The sequence below is a fragment of the Delphinapterus leucas genome, chromosome 14 (assembly GCF_059928025.1).
Source record: "Delphinapterus leucas isolate spDelLeu-1000000601 "Yukka" chromosome 14, BTC_Dleu_Yukka2, whole genome shotgun sequence".
Taxonomy (NCBI): Eukaryota; Metazoa; Chordata; class Mammalia; order Artiodactyla; family Monodontidae; genus Delphinapterus; species Delphinapterus leucas.
The window spans coordinates 79,535,561-79,551,028 of NC_143142.1; the positions used below are offsets into that span (position 1 = coordinate 79,535,561).

General features: G+C 34.0%; 1 pseudogene; it reads right to left on the reverse strand.

Annotated features, from left to right (window-relative positions):
* Positions 1–550: 550 nt before the first annotated feature.
* LOC149747656 (cytochrome b-c1 complex subunit 7 pseudogene) lies at positions 551–5,917 on the reverse strand (annotated as a pseudogene).
* Between the last annotated feature and the right edge of the window lie 9,551 nt (positions 5,918–15,468).

A 15,468-nucleotide genomic window follows, 5' to 3' on the forward strand; every position in this document is an offset into this window, starting at 1 on the left:
TGATGTACCCAGAATATTATCTGACACATTGTATGTGCTATGTATTTTATTTATTTATTTTTAAAAATTTTTTCCATGACATTAAAATTTTATTTTTTTAACTTTTTATTTTATATTGGAGTATAGTTGATTAACACCGTTGTGATAATTTCAGGTGTACAGCAAAGTGATTCAGTTATACATATATATATATATTTCAAATTATTTTCCCATTTAGGTTGTTACATAATATTGAGCAGAGTTCCCTGTGCTATATGTGTTATGTAAGTATTTTAAACTAGCTCTATAAGAATAGCTACCTATACATGGGTAATAAAGATCTAATGATTTCTTTATTTCTAAACTTTGAAGTAGTCAGCTATTGTGATTTCTGCAAACTTCATGCACATATAAAAATTTTATATATGACTATTGCAAACATAGTGTAGGATACATTGTCCCTAATGTATATGTTCTGCATGTATTTTCAAAGGATTTGAATGTCATTATATTTTTTCCAAGCATGCTAAGTGACTATGACAAATAAACATTGTCATGCTTGAAGAAATATGTGATATAGCATGGACATATATAGGCTGAAAATGATCCCAGTGTGACTCAAAACAATTATGTTTTCAAAGAAGACTAATTATGACTTAAGGGGTGAAAAATACTATAATCTATGCACTTACACAGTTTGTAACTGAATTTAATTAGAAATTGTCTTTTCTATGACCTCTTCTTGGTTACATAAAGATAATTATTCCATCTGTGAAAACTTATAAAAATACAATGTATTCTGAAAGGCTTGTGGAAGGCTGAAACTAAGCTCAACTAAGCCAGCTTCTCATAGAGAAAAGCAGATGGCAGTTAATATAATGTCTCTGTCTTCAGAAAACCATTGAGTAGGCTTGGCAAAATAATATATCAAAAGACACATTTTGCAATGATCAGGAAGTTCCAAAGCTCAAAAAAATCTGAAAATCATGGTTTCTAAAATACTACTATAAAAATAAGATAAAATGTTTCTCTTTATCAGTTTAAAGAAGCATGTCTAACTTCTTATACTGGGATCTAAATGTTTGAAAAAAGTAAATTTTATAAAACCTCAGTGTGAAACTAATAGTAAAATGAGGCTCTTGGGGCTGTGAGTGGTAACATTACCACAGAAGAAGTAGTTAGAGATTATTTTCCTTTTTCTATTTTAATTTGACTGATTATTTGTGAAAGAAAAGAAAATGAATGCCTCTTAACAGTCCCCCTTATTCCATAAGCATCTTTATAATTCTTTATAGAATAGTAACATAGGTGGTTGGGGGAAGGTTATGGACTGCACCTTGAAGTTTACTTTTTTAATGTTGTATACCCTGCCTCAACATTCATTTCAAAAAAGATACTCTATATTTGTGTGAATCTATTTAAAACCTTATCTAACTTACTTAAATGCAGAAGCAAGGATATTAATAATAGAAAAATGTTAAGTTCTTGAACAGTTCTAGCTGAACTATCTTGGGGACTCTGTATCGCTTACATTTCCCATCTCAATGTCTACCTTCATATTTCATTTATATTTATTTTTATTTTAAACATTAGTTAATATGATGTTAGTTTTCAATGAAATAATTTGAATTTTCTAATCAGTGCTAAAAAAGCATCTGCAATTCCAGGACTTTGAAATGGTTGTTCTGTTTCTCCCAACTATTGTAACAGTTTATTGCCCACTTGAAGGTTCCAGTGCATCCCAGCACTCAGATTAATCACGGTGCCCAGAAAGGGATACTATGAGTAACAGCAGCAATGAATAATATGGAAACAGAATTGACAAAACTTGATGGCTAATTGGATTTCAAGAGAGATTTCCTGTGTAGGGGATGTCAAAGGTAGGTTTGGAAATACTGAGGTTGAGATACCTGCAAAAATTACAGGCGAAGATTCCAAGTGGGCACTTGGTGATTCCAGACTCAGCAAAACCTGTAATTGTTATCATGGTATCTTCCCTTCCACCCAACTGCTCTAAGAAAAGCCTAGCTTTAATTCTGTAGGATTTCATTAACTATCTCTAACTTCTGGATAATTAGTAAGCTGAAATGACTGTGACTGGGATATAACATAAGAGAGTAAAAAAGGAACTAAAATCTTTTGACCACTGTGGTAGACATATCATGGTTTACCAATAACCCTACTACAATTGGGAAGGGTTATGAGATTAATTTCTTTAATGAAATATAAGTAAAAGTTATATGCCTATTTTTTCAGACCAGAAGCAGTAAAAGACCTGTGAATAATTCTTTTACCTTTCTTTTTTTAGGCAACCAGATGCTGTAGTTATGAGATGGTGGAGTCTCAATCAAGCTTGAGTCACTGAGGGACTGCATCCCCACTGACTCTTAAGTATTTGTGGTATGAGATTGCTGAGAATTTGGTTCATAGATTAGCACCCTGATAAAATCACCAAATTTATTCTTGACACTATAGTATGTCGTCCATATATTTTCCTGTTAATCTTCCTTGTAATTCAAGGAGATACTAATTATTAACTTCCATTTAAAAAAAGAAGAAAGATCAAAGTGAGCTTATATAAACTAATGAGAGAAAGGGGATCACAAAGCCCAGCTATAGATAATAGCTGAAATAAAGACTTGTCAGAGTAATAGAAGAGATAAAAATGCCTAACCTGAAAGAATACAAGAAGTCGAATAGGGTCAGAGTTGGGGAGAAATATGATGTGCCCAAGGACAAGTACATTTGCATATTAATTTCAAAAACATTATTTCAAACAGCTGCCCAAGTTAAGTATTTTCAAGTTAAGATATGAAGCATGGTTTAATAGGCTACAAATCTCTGTAGCTTGTATAATTCAGTTAACTTTTTCTTGTGTATATGTCAAGTCTTGGTTTCTCTAGTTCAATTCAGTTCTGATTTTTCTGGGATATTTTCTCCACAATATTAGGTACTGAATTATTTCTTCTGCCATTTTTGCAGTATTTTTTAAAGCAAATGTTTAAAATCTTTTATCTTGAGTTTTATTTTTCTTTGTGATTTCCCCATTTGTTGGGTACATTCAATTTTGGATACATTTCTCAAGCATTTAATACCAGGATATTTTACATGCATGTCAACAATCTATGAAATACTAAAATCAGTTTTGGATACGACACTAAAAATAAAAACTTGAAAGAAATCTTCATTTCATCAGAGTTATAACGAACAACTTTTATTTATTTATTTTTAAAATTATAATAGAGATTTATTTAAAGTAATACATTTACAGCCCAGATAGTTCTACATTGTACATTTCAGGTTTAACCAACTTCATAAAAATACTTTAGGATAGCTGCATCCAGATTTAGACTACATGATTATTTATTTGCCCATTCTTCTCTCTCTTTTCTTTCCCGAATAACCTCTTTCAGATGTGGTTCAAGGTAGAATTTATCCTCCTCATATTTTGTCCACTGCTCTTTAGGCAAGATCTGCTGCCTCATGGTCACGTCCAGGGCTCTCTTAATGCGAAACACCCTGTCATTACAAAGGTTCTCAGGAAGCCTTCTTATGGCTTCTTTTACATCGTAATTCTCATATACTGTATCATCTCGCATTAAGCCCAGTATATTGAACCCGGCAGCATTGTAATACCATTTTCGAATACCCTCCAGCCATTTGCTTGATGCTGCAACAGCAGGCCCACCCACCATTTTAACCTGAGACAGAAGCGTTGCCTGCTGGGTAAGTCCTAGAGGTCACACAAGGCACAGTGCGCAGGTGTGTTACGTCAACGTTGCGAGGAGGGGCGGGGGTTGGAGAGAGAGAAACAGAGAGAGAGAGAGAGAGAGAGGGTGCACGTGCAGGCGCAGTTCTGGCGGCCGGCATGAACAACTTTTAAAATTAAGGTTAGCTGGGATAATGAATTTCCTGGAAAATAACCGATTTTAATCCATTCCCCCCCCCAAGGTGCATAACCTATTTCTTTTCTTTCTCAGGTAATTAGTTAAGGTATTAATTTTTTTGTTTGGAGTTATGCTTGAATATAGATAGATAGACCTCCAATCTGGTAGCATTCCCATGACTTGAGGTGGCAAGCATAAAATATTTTTATGTTAGCTGCTTTTAGTCTGTGGTGTTATTTAACATTTAAAACAATAGCACTTAATAGTTCGAAAAAAGAAAAGTAGATGTTAAATTTTTACTGTAAATAAAGAAATGCTTTACTATTTTTTTATCCAAATTATTTTATTTATTTTTTAACATTTTTATTGGAGTATAATAGCTTTACAATGGTGTGTTGGTTTCTGCTTTATAACAAAGTGAATCAGTTATACATATACATATGTTACCATATCTCTTCCCTCTCGCGTCTCCCTCCCTCCCACCCTCCCTATACCACCCCTCTAGGTGGTCACAAAGCACCGAGCTGATCTCCCTGTGCTATGCGGCTGCTTCCCACTAGCTATCTATTTTACGTTTGGTAGTGTATATATGTCCATGCCACTCTCTCACTTTGTCACAGCTTACCCTTCCCCCTCCCCATATCCTCAAGTCCATTCTCTAGTAGTTCTGTGTCTTTATTCCCGTCTTACCCCTAGGTTCTTCATGACATTTTATTTTGCTTAGATTCCATATATATGTGTTAGCATACGGTATTTGTCTTTCTCTTTCTGACTTACTTCACTCTGTATGACAGACTCTAGATCCATCCACCTCACTACAAATGACTCAGTTTCGTTTCTTTATATGGCTGAGTAATATTCCATTGTATATATGTGCCACATCTTCTTTATCCATTCATCCGATGATGGACACTTAGGTTGTTTCCATCTTCAGGCTATTGTAAATAGAACTGCAATGAACATTTTGGTACATGACTCTTTTTGAATTATGGTTTGCTCAGGGTATATGCCCAGTAGTGGGATTGCTGGGTCATATGGTAGTTCTATTTGTAGTTTTTTAAGGAACCTCCATACTGTTCTCCACAGTGGCTGTATCAATTTACATTCCCACCAACAGTGCAAGAGGGTTCCCTTTTCTCCACACCCTCTCCAGCATTTATTATTTCTAGATTTTTTGATGATGGCCACTCTGACTGGTGTGAGATGATATCTCATTGTAGTTTTGATTTGCATTTCTCTAATGATTAATGATGTTGAGCATTCTTTCATGTGTTTGTTGGCAATCTGTATATCTTCTTTGGAGAAATGTCTATTTAGGTCTTCTGCCCATTTTTGGATTGGGTTGTTTGATTTTTTGCAATTGAGCTGCATGAGCAGCACATAAATTTTGGAGATTAATCCTTTGTCAGTTGCTTCATTTACAAATATTTTCTCCCATTCTGAGGGTTGTCTTTTGGTCTTGTTTATGGTTTCCTTTGCTGTGCAAAAGATTTGAAGCTTCGAAGCTTCATCAGGTACCATTTGTTTATTTTTGTTTTTATTTCCATTTCTCTAGGAGGTAGGTCAAAAAGGATCTTGCTGTGATTTATGTCATCGTGTTCTGCCTATGTTTTCCTCTAAGAGTTTGATAGTTTCTGGCCTTACATTTAGGTTTTAATCCATTTTGAGCTTATTTTTGTATATGGTGTTAGGGAGTGTTCTAATCTCATACTTTTACATGTACTTGTCCAGTTTTCCCAGTACCACTTATTGAAGAGGCTGTCTTTTCTCCACTGTGTATTCTTGCCTCCTTTATCAAAGACAAGGTGACCATATGTGCGTGAGTTTACCTCTGGGCTTTCTATCCTGTTCCACTGATCTATATTTCTGTTTTTGTGCCAGTACCATACTGTCTTGATTACTGTAGCTTTGTAGTATAGTCTGAAGTCAGGGAGCCTGATTCCTCCAGCTCCGTTTTTCGTTCTCAAAATTGCTTTGGCTATTCGGGGTCTTTTGTGTTTCCATACAAATTGTGAAATATTTGGTTCTAGTCCTGTGAAAAATGCCAGTGGTAGTTTGATAGGGATTGCATTGAATCTGTACATTGCTTTGGGTAGTAGAGTCATTTTCACAATGTTGATTCTTCCAATCCAAGAACATGGTATATCTCTCCATCTATTTGTATCATCTTTAGTTTCTTTCATCAGTGTCTTATAATTTTCTGCATACAGGTCTTTTGTCTCCTTAGGTAGGTTTATTCCTAGATATTTTATTCTTTTTGTTGCAGTGGTAAATGGGAGTGTTTTCTTGATTTCACTTTCAGATTTTTCATCATTAGTGTGTAGGAATGCCAGAGATTTCTGTGCATTAATTTTGTATCCTGCTACTTTACCAAATTCATTGATTAGCTCTAGTAGTTTTCTGGTAGCATCCTTAGGATTCTCTATGTATAGTATCACGTCATCTGCAAACAGTGACAGCTTTACTTCTTTTCTGATTTGGATTCCTTTTATTTCCTTTTCTTCTCTGATTGCTGTGGCTAAAACTTCCAAAACTATGTTGAATAAGAGTGGTGAGAGTGGGCAACCTTGTCTTGTTCCTGATCTTAGTGGAAATGCTTTCAGTTTTTCACCATTGAGGATGATGCTGGCTATGTGTTTGTCATATATGGCCTTTATTATGTTGAGGAAAGTTCCCTCTATACCTACTTTCTGAAGGGCTTTTATCATAAACGGGTGTTGAATTTTGTCAAAAGCTTTCTCTGCATCTATTGAGATGATCATATGGTTTTTCTCCTTCAATTTGTTAATATGGTATATCTCATTGATTGATTTGCATATATTGAAGAATCCTTGCATCCCTGAATAAACCCCAGTTGGTCATGGTGTATGATTCTTTTAATGTGCTGTTGGATTCTGTTTGCTAGTATTTTGTTGAGGATTTCTGCATCTATGTTTATCAGTGATACTGGCCTATAGTTTTCTTTCTTTGTGACACCTTTGTCTGGTTTTGGTATCAGGGTGACAGTGGCCTCGTAGAATGAATTTGGGAATGTTCCTCCCCTGCTATATTTTGCAAGAGTTTGAAAAGGATATGTGTTAGCCCTTCTCTAAATGTTTGATAGAATTCGCCTGTGAAGCCATCTGGTCCTGGGCTTTTGTTTGTTGGAAGATTTTTAATCACAGTTTCAATTTCAGTGCTTGGATTGGTCTGTTCATATTTTCTATTTCTTCCTGATTCAGTCTTGGCAGGTTGTGCATTTCTAAGAATTTGTCCATTTCTTCCAGGTTGTCCATTATATTGGCATAGAGTTGCTTGTAGTAATCCCTCGTGATATTTTGTATTTCTCCAGTGTCAGTAGTTACTTCTCCTTTTTCATTTCTCATTCTATTGATTTGAGTCTTCTCCCTTTTTTTTCTTGATGTGTCTGACTAATGGTTTATCCATTTTGTTTATCTTCTCAAAGAACCAGCTTTTAGTTTTATTGATCTTTGCTATCGTTTCCTTCATTTCTTTTTCATTTATTTCTGATCTGATCTTTATGATTTCTTTCCTTTTGCTGACTTTGGGGTTTTTTTATTCTTCTTTCTCTAATTGCTTTAGATGCAAGGTTAGGTTGTTTATTCGAGATGTTTCCTGTTTCTTAAGGTAGGATTGTATTGCTATAAAATTCCCTCTTAGAACTGCTTTTGCTGCATCCCATAGGTTTTGGGTCATCGTGTCTCCATTGTCATTTGTTTCTAGGTATTTTTTGATTTCCTCTTTGATTTCTTCAGTGATCACTTATTATTAAGTAGTGTATTGTTTAGCCTCCATGTGTTTGTATTTTTTACAGATCTTTTCCTGTAATTGATATCTAGTCTCATGGTGTTGTGGTCAGAAAAGATACTTGATAAAATTCAATTTTCTTAAATTTACCAAGGTTGATTTGTGACCCAAGATATGATCTACCCTGGAGAATGTTCCATGAGCACTTGAGAAAAATGTGTGTTCTGTTGTTTTTGGATGGAATGTCTTATAAATATCAATTAAGTCCACCTTGTTTTTAATGTATCATTTAAAGTTTGTGTTTCCTTATTTATTTTCATTTTGGATCATCTGTCCATTGGTGAAAGTGGGGTGTTAAAGTCCCCTACTATGAATGTGTTACCCTTTTTTTTTTTTTTGCTTTACACGGGCCACTCACACTTGTGGCCTCTCCCGTTGTGGAACACAGGCTCTGGATGCGCAGGATCAGTGGCCATGGCTCACTGGCCCAGCTACTCCGCGGCATGTGGGATCTTCCCAGACTGGGGCACGAGCCCGTGTCCCCTGCATCGGCAGGCGGACTCTCAACCACTGCGCCACCAGGGAAGCCCTGTGTTACCCTTTTTTGGTCTATTTCCCCTTTTATGGCTGTTATTTCCTCTTTTATGGCTGTTAGTATTTGCCATATCTATCTATATATATATATGTATATATATATTTTTTTGCGGTGTGCAGGCCTCTCACTGTTGTGTCCTCTCCCGTTGTGGAACACAGGATCTGGACACGCAGGCTCAGCGGCCATGGCTCACAGGCTCAGCGGCCATGGCTCACAGGCCCAGCCGCTCCGCGGCATGTGGGATCCTTCCGGACCGGGGCAGGAATCTGTGTCCCTGGCTTTAGCAGGCGTGCTCTCAACCACTGCACCACCAGGGAAGCCCCTGCCTTATATATTGAGGTGCTCCTATGTTGGGTGCATAAATATTTACAATTGTTATATCTTCTTGGATCGATCCCTTGATCATTATGTAGTGTCCTTCTTTGTCTCTTGTAATAGTCTATTTTAAAGTCTATTTCATCTGATATAAGAATTGCTATTCCAGCTTCCTTTTGATTTCCATTTGCATGGAATATCTTTTTCCATCCCGTCACTTCAGTCTGTATGTGTCCCTAGGTCTGAAGTGGGTGTCTCGTGCACAGCATATATATGGGTCTTGTTTTTGTATCCATTCAGCCAGTCTGTGTCTTTTATGGGAGCATTTAATCCATTTACATTTAAGGTAGTTTTTGATATGTATGTTCCTATTCCCATTTTCTTAATTGTTTTGGGTTCGTTATTGTAGGTCTTTTCCTTCTCTTGTGTTTCTTGCCTAGAGAAGTTCCTTTAGCACTTGTTGTAAAGCTGGTTTGTTGGTGCTGAACTCTCTCAGCTTTTGCTTGTCTGTAAAGGTTTTAATTTCTCCATCAAATCTGAATGGGATCCTGCTGGGTAGATTAATCTTGGTTGTAGGTTTTCTCCTTCATCACTTTAAATATGTCCTGTCAGTCCCTTCTAGCTTGCAGAGTTTCTGCTGAAGGATCAGCTGTTAACCTTATGGGGATTCCCTTGTGTGTCATTTGCTGTTTTTCCCTTGCTGCTTTTAATATGTTTTCTTTGTATTTAACTTTTGATAGTTTGAGTAATATGTGTCTTGGTGTATTTCTCCTTGGATTTATCCTGTATGGGACTCTCTATGCTTCCCGGACTTGATTAACTATTTCCTTTCCCATATTAGGAAAGTTTTCAACTATAATCTCTTCAAATATTTTCTCAGTCCCTTTCTTTTTCTCTTCTTCTTCTTCTGGGACCCCTATAATTCTAATGGTGGTGTGTTTAATGTCTCAGAGGTCTCTGAGACTGTCCTCAGTTCTTTTCATTCTTTTTTCTTTATTCTGCCCTGCAGTAGTTATTTCCACTCTTTTATCTTCCAGGTCACTTATCTGTTCTTCTGCCTTAGTTATTCTGCTATTGATCCCTTCTAGAGTATTTTTAATTTCATTTATTGTGTTGCTCATAGTTGCTTGTTTCCTCTTTAGTTCTTCTAGGTCCTTGTTAAATGTTTCTTGCATTTTGTCTATTCTATTTCCAAGATTTTGGATCATCTTTACTATCATTATTCTGAATTCTTGGCGGCTCGCAGGCTCTAGAACGCAGGCTCAGTAGTTGTGGCGCAGGGGCTTAGTTGCTCCGCAGCATGTGGAATCTTCCCAGACCAGGCCTTGAGCCTGTGTCCCCTGCTTTGGCAGGTGGATTCTTAACCACTGCACCAGCAGGGAAGTCCCAACCTCATTTATTTTTGCTAAATTTTAATTGCTTGTCTTTTTCTAACTGATTTTTAAGCATTATTTACAGAAGCTAAAAAAAATTTAAAAATTGCTGGTTAGGCACATACATTTAAGATTTCTTCCAATTTAGGGATGTTTTTCACTTTCTTTATGGTGCTTTTTCTCATGCAGAAAATATTTGAATTTTTACAAGAGTCTAAATTATCAGGTTTTTCCTTATCAGTTGCCATTTCTATGCTATTTTAAAAAATCCTTTTCTACTCAAACATTTTAAACATTTTCTACTCTATGTTTCTGAAAAAATTTCCTGTTTTGTGTCTCACACTTAGTACTTTTCATTAATTCACATGAAAATGTTTATTTTTGTTTTATTTGAGTTAAGGAATCCACTTTACCTTTGATCATATAAATGGTAATTCTCAGAACATTATTTTGGATAGCCCATAATTGCCTAATAAATTTATAATGTCACATTTGTTATGGACTAAGTTAAAGGCTCTCTTTTCTTTGTAGACTAATGACACTTTTAAATATTATATTTATATGTATTACTATATTATATCTATCTAGATCTACTGGTACTAATATTTTGTTTTCTTCAAATGGTTCTTTAGCATTTTGTATACACTTTAAAATTAGCTTCTAAAGTTATATGAAAAAATCTGAATATGTGGTTGAAATTTTCTTGATTTTATAGATTCATTAAGGAAAAGTTTGTCTCTATCTTTAACATGTTGAATATTTTCTCCATTTTTAAGCATCTCATCATTTATTCAGGTTTTTAAAATATATTTCAATATGGTTTTTCTTTTATATTTTTCCATTAAGACTTTGACCATTTATATGATAGTCATTCCTTAATACTTTAGAGTTTCTTTTGCCATTTAGGTTACACCAATTTAACAATTAACCTTTTTTGCCTGATGATAATATTTTTCTTCTTTTGAATCTAGCATATTTTTTGAACTCTCCTATTAGTTTTAATTGTTCTTTTATTCTGTATGAGTAATAGTAATTCTATTTCTTCCTTTCTAACCACACTTCCTCTGAGCACTAACCCAACTCCTAAATCATAACCTCCTAATGATTACCTTACTGATGGATTCAATTCAGCTTATTTGGTTCAAAAAGAATGAGTAGAATTATTATGAATGGACACTTGTATGTTCAGTCCTATAGATTTCCACTTCCAATTTCAATCCCAGAGCCTGTAACCACATGCTTAAGTTGAGTGCAGGAGAGGAAAATTTAAAAAATTAGGGCCACACAGGATGCATTGGGCAGCAAATGCTCACCTATTTCAACAATGCCAAATAACAAATAATTTAAAAGTATGTAACATGCATGCGTACACACAGACACAAAATTCTCACTTTTTTCCCTGTCTTCACATGGGAAAGCTGTTAGTGTTTAAACATTAAGTGGCTATATGTTGTCGAGTTTGTTGTATATATCTTAGTAGGCTAAATAAGTTACTTTCCATTTTTACTTTTCAAAGAAATTTTGTTATGAATATGCATCTTTTTAAAATTGAGATTATGAATTGAGATTAACACATGGTTTCTTTCTTTTAGTCTGATCTGATAATTCACAGAACAAATAGATTCAGTAATATTGAGGCACTCTTGTATCGCTAATATATACAAACAACTTTGTATATATATGTGTATATTTACAATATATATAGAAAGCAATATGTAATGTAAATATGTATTATATAAAATATTATACATGACAATATGATGTAGTGTAGGTAGTATAAATATTTTATATAGAATATACATTAAAAGATATATAGGATATATAGCATATGATATTTTCCAGGTAATATCATATGCAAAATTATTCTATTTCTTCTCTAGACAGTCCTGGTTTGGTATTGGAATATCTTATCTATATAAATTGAGGAACTCTTATGATTTGGATGACTATCTTAGATTGTTTGAGAGTGGACTTGTTAATTGGTCCCAAGTAGACACTCTCTTTACAATTCATTGGATGTAACTGATTTTTCATTTTTATGACTAGAACTAATCAAAGTTGCATTGCGCACACACACACACAAATTGTATCTAAACAAATAGAATGTTGTGTTTATTGCCAGGCTCCAGCTGTGTGTGTGTGTGGGGGTGTGTGTGTGTGTGTGTGTGTGTCTGCATGTGTGTATGGAATTTATACAGGGTGAAAACTAAAGTGTAATTCATGCAGATAAACCACTGAAATATTGATTAGAAAATATAACATATATTCCAGGTTTCCTTTATTATCTAATCCTAATGAATTCACAGCTTTCAGATAGTATATAACTAACAAAGAATGATTTTCAATGCTAAGAAAAACTAAAAGACAAATTTAGAAAAGTAAAAATTTTGAACAACAATTGATGAATAAGGTACACTTTTGAAGATTTCATGAACCATGAAATAAATCATAGCAGTTTTACAAAACCATCAGTTAACATATATTTTGAATCAAAAATTCCACAATCTTAGAATGATGCAAAGTTATTGTTTTAGGCATTTTTCACCTAAAACATTGTTTTGCAAGATTATAAAACATTATCAGTTAATTATTTTCATCACATAAATAATATCTGTTGAATTGAACATATATGTCACTATAAAGACAAGACAAAGGAAAAAAATATTTTTCTTCTTACGAACAATATATTCTACTCTCCGAAGAATTTGTTACAGTTATTTATTTTGTCCTCAATTTCCATTATAAAGATATTAGTTTGGTTTTCACTTGTTGAAAATCTTTTTAGTCACTTCTTATTATAGTATTGTAAATAAAGACACAGTTGTACTCTATTTGACAATTTTTGCTGATGTTGTATTAGTAGCTCAATAAAGCCTAGTCAAATATATCCAAAAAATGTTCCTTTCTCCAATTATCAATTGTTTTCAGTACACCTTTACAACTACAATATCTATAAATTTATTCTACCATCAAAAGCAATACTTCGTAAGCACCACTTCTAAATGGTATGGAAAATATGATTCTGTTATTGAAAAAGGCATAATATAAACATGATTTTTTTAAAGGCCCAAATCATAATGATGAAAAAAAACAGTTTAAAGTCATATACCCTGTATTTTGCTTGTGTGAGTGTGTCTGTGTGTGTCTGTGTGTGTATAGGATCAATGCAAAATTTTAAAATTCATAAAATAGTATCACAGAATCATATAGTATCAGACTCAGAGGAACTGGGTGAAATATTAAAAGCATTTCAGCAAAAACACTTTTTTGACAATAGTAGTAATAATTATTAGTTTAAACTCTGAACACGTGACAATACTGTTATTATTTTATGTTGGAGCTGATTACATTTTTTCTACTTTAAAATTTTTACTATGCATGAAGAGAATCCCTTGATCCTTAAATGCTTGGTTAGTTCCATCCCTCTATTTGTGGGAAATGATTTACACATCTTATTCTACTCTGGATAAAATGTAGATTTTCCACTCCATAGCTTCTGATTCACCAGTTAGGTATTTTTAACAAGCACTATAGGTGATTCTAAGGCAAATAGTCTGAGGACACTACCATCATCATTATCATCATCGTCATCATCAGCATCATCTTGTCTAACAAGTATTGAGGGCTTACTCCATGATTATAACTATACGAAGAGTATGCCATTCTTCAATTAATTTGTCTTACGACAATTCTATGGTATATTTTCTTTTAATGTTGCTATTTTATAAATGCAGACAATGAACATATGTAGGTTAACTAGCTTTGCTTAGCCATGTAATAATTGGTGGGATTGGAGTTAAATCCAGAGAGCTTGTTTCTTTCTGAGTGGGTACATTTAACCAATGTGGTTGCAGGATTCTGGAATATGGATGCTATTTTGGAAATGAAATATGTGTGCAGATATTGGCCAAGGTTTATTTTTAGAGCAGTGGTTTCTGAACTTTCATATTTTATACTCCTATCAGAAAAAAAATGCTGAAGGTGTACTGCAATATTTGTTGTATATTTATATACTAATCATTTACTTCTACAACTTTTACCACTATATAGGTATTTTATAAATCACACTGAAACTTGAAATGCAAAAGAATGAGATAAAACATCAATACAAATAGAATTTCTTATATTTTCCCACAGCTCAGCTGACGGTCTTGTGTATGCCCTATGTTACATAAACACCTATTTGGAGACTGTTCTGCAAGGTAGAGGAGCACCAGATGGCCATGTTGGATGTTCCAAATCCACATCCCCCACTTTATCCTGCTTCCCTTCTCTTCAAGAGAATAGTCTGCTCTGGTTCTCAGACTGACTTTTACCGTAAAGCCCTGATCATGTAGTAGTAACTTTCTGGTTGCCAAATTATATCTAGAATGGATGGTTATTATAAATAATAAAGGTTGAGAATACATAATAGTAGATAAAGGTATGACATGAAGTAAAGAATTAAATCAAATAAACCATATAATATCCATCTGGTTCTTTTTCTTAATTACATTACTTATTTAAGTCTTCATTTAATATTAAATTAATGCTAACTATTAAGGAAAATCTGTATAAAATGTAAAGATTTGTACATATATAGATACAAGAGTTGCATGGTACTAATCAGGGTGCTTAAACACTCTCAGATTGAGTTTCTCCAATTGTAAAATGAGATAACATACCTGACTTATATGTATGTTGTGATGTCATTTAAAAAGAACTGGAACTGCACCTGGAACATATTAAATATGCAATAAAAGTAGTTATTATTATGCCATAAACATGGCATTTATTTAAATGTTTATAATCACAGATTTCTTCGTAACCCTCTAATTAATCCATCCTTAGGGTGCATAAGAGAATCACTAGTAAGTCCCCATTACCACAGGAATAAAAAATCAAAGGAGTAACTGTCAACATTAATGTTGTTTAAATCATAGAGGAAAGAATTCCTTTCAAGACAGGGCAACAAAAAATAGGAAATATTTGCTGCAGACTGTATACAAATGATTTCAGGTTTATACACCCAAAGCTAACGTATGCAGTTTCTATTATGTGAAAAGTCAGGTTTTGAAGTAGAAACGTACTATAAATAGTGACAAGACCTAAGACACTTTAGAGATAGAATCAGAAGGCTAAAACCATCACCTTATAGTGCCATTGTCACATCTAAATATAGATTTAGAAAAGTTGATTCCATGAACTTGTAAACTGAAATCTATCTACTTGCCTATCAACTTTCTTTAATAAAGAAACATATATCCTCAAGTACAAAGCTGTAATGATAGTTGGGGATATCTAAATCAATCACCTGAGTCATTGCCAAAAAAATCTAGTGAAATCCAATTTCATGACTAGTTTTTTAAAAGGTGGAGGGTGGTTAAAAGATAAATTTGAGAAAATCTCTTAGGAAGTAGAATAACAAGGCATAGATCTAGAAACTTGGATAGAAAAGATCAGGAAATTAGAGGGTTAATTCAAAAGGCACAGCATTCACAAGTAAATCTCAAAGAAAGTGGAGGGGAAATACTATTACAGGATAAATGTCCATTTACTGTCTTCATGGTCTCTCATTCAGTCTACAGAAAAA